Source organism: Berghia stephanieae, chromosome 13 (genome assembly GCF_034508935.2).
Source record: "Berghia stephanieae isolate SIO BIC M18660-M18661 chromosome 13, UCSD_Bste_1.3, whole genome shotgun sequence".
NCBI lineage: Eukaryota > Metazoa > Mollusca > Gastropoda > Nudibranchia > Aeolidiidae > Berghia > Berghia stephanieae.
Genome location: NC_088372.1, coordinates 19,720,891 through 19,727,342, shown reverse-complemented (window position 1 = coordinate 19,727,342; position 6,452 = coordinate 19,720,891). Strand labels below are relative to the sequence as shown.

The window sequence follows — 6,452 nt, the reverse complement described above, 5'->3', positions numbered from 1 at the left end:
TCTGTTTTCCAACATGCTTTCTGTCTTTGTCTTGGAATGAGATTACTTGGTTTTGTCCTTACTCTGGCTGAGAGGGAAACAGTCAATGTATAGTTAGTTTTGGGAGATGATATTTTTTTCCTTGAAAATCATCTCCCTGTTATGCATTATATTTGTTGTTTTGAATTTATAATGTAAGCATTTGAGTGTATTTCTCTTAGTATGGGCCTGTGCTAGTGTCTGGATAGTTTTGTCCTGATCCTTGCCGGAGTTCCTTGGCTGGGAGGGAAACAGTCGAATGTATAGTTATAGTTTTGGGAGATGATATTTTTTTCCTTGTAAATCATCTCTCTGTTATGCATTGTATTATGTTTAGTTTACATATTATATTATATGATTGGTAAACATTTGAGTGTATTCCTTTTAGTTGGGACCTGTGCTTGTGTCTGGATGAGACTTTTAGGTAATCTCAAACTAAGTACTTTGGCGGTGTGCTCTTGGAATCTACATCTGTTGCCTATTTGAACCAATTCCCCTTTGTCTTACTTTTTCTTTTGTGCTTTAATTGTAGTTCTAGAACTTTTTACTATCCCATTTTCTTCCTTTTTACTTGCGCTGATATGACCTTAATGTGTTGCAAGCGCCGTAAAACCCTTAAAACATAAAAACAAACATAGTGTCTGGACGAGACTTTTAATTAAGTGATCTCAAACTTAAGTATATTTATGGTATGCTCTTGGAATCTACACTAATTCCCTATTTGTACCATTCCCCTTTGTCTTACCTTTTCTTGGGTGCTTCAATTGTAATTCTAGAACTTTTTACTATCCCCTCCCTTTTTACTGGCGCTGATATGACCTAAATGTGTTGCAAGCACCATAAAACCATTAAAAACAAACTTTAGTAAGTCAACAGATTTTATTTTAAAAGTCATTGAATAAATACCCCTCTCTCTCTCTCTCTCTCTCTCTCTCTCTCTCTCTCTTCTCTCTCTCTCTCCCTCTCTCTCTCTCTCTCTCTCTCTCTCTCTCTCTCTCTCTCTCTCTCTCTCTCTCTCTCTCTCTCTCTCTCTCTCCTCTCTCTCTCTCTCTCTCTCTCTCTCTCTTCTCTCTCTCTCCCTCTCTCTCTCCCTCTCTCTCTCTCCCTCTCTCTCTCTCTCTCTTTCTCTCTCTCTCTCTCTCTCTCTCTTCTCTCTTTCTCTCTGTCTCTCTCTCTCTCTCTCTCTCTCTCTCTCTCTCTCTCTCTCTCTCTCTCTCTCCTCTCTCTCTCTCTCTCTCTCTCTCTCTCTCTCTCTCTCTCTCTCTCTCTCTCTCTCTCTCTCTTCTCTCCTCTCTCTCTCTTCTCCTCTCTCTCTCTCTCTCTCTCTCCTCTCTCCTCTCTCTCCCCTCTCTCTCTCTCTCTCTCTCTCTCTCTCTCTCTCTCTCTCTCTCTCTCTCCTTCCTTCCTTAGGCTCCCCATGAAAACAATCTGTCTTGACACCAATGGTTTAGAATTACGGAAATCAAAACAAACAAAACAAAATTCATAATTATATTATTTGGAGAGGTATAATTAGAGTAAGTCCGTTACCAATTTACTATACAACGAGTAATGGTTCAACACTAATGGCGGCTATGTGGTCTTGTGGTATGACGCTCGCTTTCGGATCGGAAGACCCTAGGTTTGAGCCTCGCTCGGCGCATAGTTGAGTCCTTGGAAAAAACTCTTTTCTCACATTCTCTCACCGTATTCAGGTGTAAAATGAGCACCTGGCCGTTGACAGCGTTGTCTGTCCGAAAAAATTGTAATATCGCCTAACAGGCGTCATGTCCCGTCTTACATGTTGCATACGCTATTGGCCAGGGACCTCTTGTAAAGCGCTTTGAGCACTTTTAGTGGATATAACACGCTATTGCATATTTTTTAAGCAACTTTGTTCAAAATAAGCAAATATAACAAAAATATACAAGAATATGAAAATATAAACGGAGCGTAAAGTGGCATCATCTGATGACATTTGTTTTCATATATGTACATAGGATTTTGACACAAACACAAGGCTACCAAATGACATCATACACATTAGCAGGGTGTCCTAGATTTCATTCGAATGTCCAGAATTTTTTCCTCATTGTTCTTTGTTATCATTCCTTCCTCGAACTAATTTTTATCTCGAACACGATTTCCTGATTTCCTCGAACTAATTTCACCCAACCAACGTAAAAAAACTTAATTAATTACTTAAATGGGTTTTTTTTTATGCGCCCTGTAATTTCAACCACTGATGACTGTAACATTGACAGTTACTTAATGTGTGTATCTGTCTACACAGCATGTGTGTGTATGCAGTATGATACACAAGCAGACGCTCACAGCCACTTACACACACCCCATCGCCGTTTCGCATAAAAGGCACCCCTCTGCTTTTTTTTTTACCACTTCGCCATTAGTTTCAGTTCCAATTCCATGAGCCATGGTTATGGTTGGTTACCACGATAAATGAATGTTGTGATACAGTTAGCACCCCCCCCCCCCCCCCCCCCAACACACACAAACACCAATCCCTTGTAACATATCAATAAAGTAAATAATAATAAAGTTCTCTTTATTCATCCTCAAGCAGAAATTTGTCTCAGGGTCTATTCCAAGGGAACACTGGAGTAACCCAGGTGTCAGCCGCAGCACAAACTGAGCTTTGGAGAGGTTGCTTGCTGAAGGCCACATAACGCGGTGGATATTCTAGGTATCTTTTTGGTACTATACCGCTTATCTCCCCCCCCCCCCTTCCTCCCCATCAAATGCAATGGCAATGTATGGTATCCTGGAACGTTTTTGCTCGTCTCGAGGAGTTTGAGGACACCGTGCTGAAGTGTATACAGCACAGCATCATCAAGTTCAATTAAAGACTCACGCTACGCACTCCATTTTCGCGAACAGGGGAGCCTACTCGACTTTTACCTATCACTCTTGTTGAATTGAAAGGTTGTTTCCCTTGAAAATGGATCAGATAACCCTTGCTTTAAAATAAACTTTATTTCTGGTCCCCAAGAAATCTATCTTAACCGGACTCCACAATGTTGGACAATAGAACAGGTGTTCCATTCTTGACATTAATACTTGAATGGTCTGGTTGTATGGCACTTCCCTTGAGATCAAAAGGTCCAGGGTTTGAATCCCGTTCTGAGCGGCACATAGTTGGGTCCTTGGAAAAGGCTCTTTTACTCACATTCTTTCACCGTATCCAGGTGTAAAATGAGTACCTGGCCGTGAACGGTGTTGTCTTTGTCGGAAAAACCAGTAAAATCGCATTACGGGCACCATATCTCATCCTACGTGTTAAGTGCTGCTGTGGGCTGGGGATCCCTTGTAAATAGATTTGAGCACATTTTTAGAGGACATTGCACTTTATAAATGCTTCAACTCTGGAATTCCTAAACTCCAATGTTTGGAATTTCAAACAATTTCATCAACGTCACCGTGCGACGAGAGTCACAGTTTATTATGAGCATGACAGCTAAAAGTAAACGTATGCAATCCACTGTGTAAATGTTGAATGTGGAATAATTATGTCAGATGAAATAAATCAAATCAAGTTTAACCCTCTCCTTACCACCAACAGCAAAATCGTCACAAAAGTTACGACACAATATAGGGACATTTTTTTTTCTTACTTAGATTTATTTTGCACATCACAATGATTTTTGTTTCATTAATAGGAAACTAACGTTGTTTTGTATCTAGAGAGATTGTTTGAGTGTTAACAATCCATTTTTCTGCTGGGTAAGCCTGCCATTTTTGGGAAAATACTGAAAATGATCGGTAAGGAGAGAGTTGTTTGTTTGTTTTTAAGGGTTTTACGGCGCTTGCAACACATTTAGGTTATATCAGCGCCAGTAAAAAGAAAGAAAATGGGATAGTAAAAAGTTCTAGAATTACAATTGAAGCATCCAAGAGAAAGTAAGACATAGGGGAACTGGGAACAAATAGGGATCAGATGTAGATTCCAAGAGCATACCACCAATGTACTTAGTTTGAGATCACCTATAAGTCTCATCCGGACACAAGAACAAAATGCAACAAAGAGGAACACACTCAAATGCTTACATTATACATTAAAAAATAACAAATATACTAATACATAACAGAGAGATGATTTACAAGGAAAAAAATATCATCTCCCAAAACAATAACTATGCATTTGACTGTTTCCCTCCCAGCCAGGACTCCGACCAGGGCCAGGAAAAAAACTAAGTAATCTCATTCCAAGACAAAGACAGAAAGCATGTTGGAAAACAGATATAAGGGGTAGAAGACACAGTGTGTACCTCCCTGCCCGCTATGGGAGGTCAGGATCCCCACCCAGAAGGAGAGAGTTAAAGTCAAAATGATCAGAATATAAGTCAGAATTGGAAGCCATTTGTTTATCAAGCATATTGAATTCATTCAAGAATTTCAAGTTACCATAACTGTAAACTGTAAATAACATTATCTAGTAGTCTACAAAGTTACTTTTATGAATAAAAAGTAGTCCTTGGGCCCATAGAGCAGGAGTTTATTCCGGATTTTACAGTGAGAAACTTGAGCTTTTATACAGCGCAATATCCGCTCAACATGCTCAAAGCGCTTTACAAAGGGCCCCTAGCCAACAGCAACATCATATTGAACGAGACATAACGCCTGTAAGGCGAAATTACAAATTTTTTTTTGGACAGAGACAACGCTGTTAACGGCCAGGTAATCATTTTACACCTGAGTATGGTGAGAGAATGTGAGTAAAGGGTCCTTTCCAAGGACTCAACTATGCCCTGAGTAAGGCTCGAACCCAGGACCTTCCGATCCGAATGTGAGTGTCATACCAATAGACCACATGCAAAATCAAGTTTAAAGTCAAAATGATCAGAATATAAGTCAGAATTGGAAGCCATTTGTTTATCAAGCATATTTAATTCATTCAAGAATTTCAAGTTATCATAACTGTAAACTGTAAATAACATTATCTAGTAGTCTACAAAGTTACTTTTATGAATAAAAAGTAGTCCCTCAGAGCCATTAGGCTCATAGAGCAGGGGTTTATTCCTGATTATACAGCGCAATATCCGCTAAACATGCTCAAAGCGCTTTACAAAGGGCCCCTAGCCAACAGCCACACCATATTGAACGAGACATAACGCCTGTAAGGCGAAATTACAATTTTTTTTTTTGGACAGAGACAACACTGTTAACGGCCAGGTACTCATTTTACACCTGAGTACGGTGAGAGAATGTGAGTAAAGACTCCTTTCCAAGGACTCAACTATGCACTGAGCGAGGCTCGAACCCAGGACCTTCCGATCCAAAATGAGTGTCATACCACAAGACCACATAGTCATACGAAACAGACAATAGCAATTGCTTGCAATCCTTTACGTAGTGCCAGGCGAGTGCCCCTTACACTTAAATGATCTTTATTACTTCTCAAAGCTCCATGAGTATTATTCTATTTCATAACATGCAACAGTATTACTTTATTGGCAACTGCAATTATTTTGTGAGTTTTAATATAAAAATTTGCATAAATTTACATTATATGTCCCCATAATATACATGATATAATGTTTAACCAGTTAACAGCTGTACTCTGGAAAAACTCGTATTTGAAAATTTGGCCAGAAAACTCATCCTTCAAATATCGATCAAATTTAAATGAAGTCCCAGGTTTGAGAGGTTTTGCCAGGATGAGAGTCATTTAAATCGATTGATATTTGAAGGACAATTTTTTTGGTCAAAATTTTTTTTAAGGGATTTTTCCAGACTACGGCAGTCATATTGCATTATATAATAATTTATGCTCTTGTTACTTTTTGTTTTGTTTTTTGTTTGTTTTATATTCTAAATGCTCCAGAAGTTCTACGAAATTAAATTGTACCTGTAGGCAGGTCAACACTTTCCCCTAACAAATAAATCAAAGAGCGCATCTGTTTGGTTTTTTGTTTTTGTTTTTAAGAGGTTTTACGGCGCTTACAGGACAAAACCAAGTAATCTCATTCCAAGACAAATGTTTTGTTTGTTTTTAAGGATTTTACGGCGCTTACAACACATTTAGGTTATATCAGCGCCAGTAAAAAGGAAGAAAATGGGATAGTAAAAATGTCTAGAATTACAATTAAAGCACCCAAGAAAAAGTAAGACATAGGGGAACTGGGAACACATAGGGATCAGATGTAGATTCCAAGAGCATACCACCAATTTACTTAGTTTCAGATCACCTATAAGTCTTATCCGGACACAAGCACAAAATCCAACAAAGAGGAATACACTCAAATGCTTACATTATACATTCAAAATAACAAATATAATAATACATAACAGAGAGATGATTTACAATGAAAAAAAAGATCATCTCCCAAAACAATAACTATGCATTTGACTGTTTCACTCCCAGCTAGGACTCAGGCCAGGGCCAGGACAAAACCAAGTTATCTCATTCCAAGACAAATACAGAAAGCATGTTGGAA

General features: G+C 38.7%; 1 protein-coding gene across 1 annotated transcript in view; it reads right to left on the bottom strand.

Moving 5' to 3' along the window:
- Positions 1-4,872: 4,872 nt before the first annotated feature.
- LOC144958817 (transmembrane protein 41A-like) overlaps positions 4,873-6,452 on the bottom strand; it is a 39,306-nt gene continuing 37,726 nt past the window's right edge. The window contains exon 6 of the mRNA XM_078891033.1: positions 4,873-6,452. This exon is cut by the window's right edge and continues 937 nt beyond it. The gene's annotated coding sequence lies outside the window, so the exon portion shown is untranslated.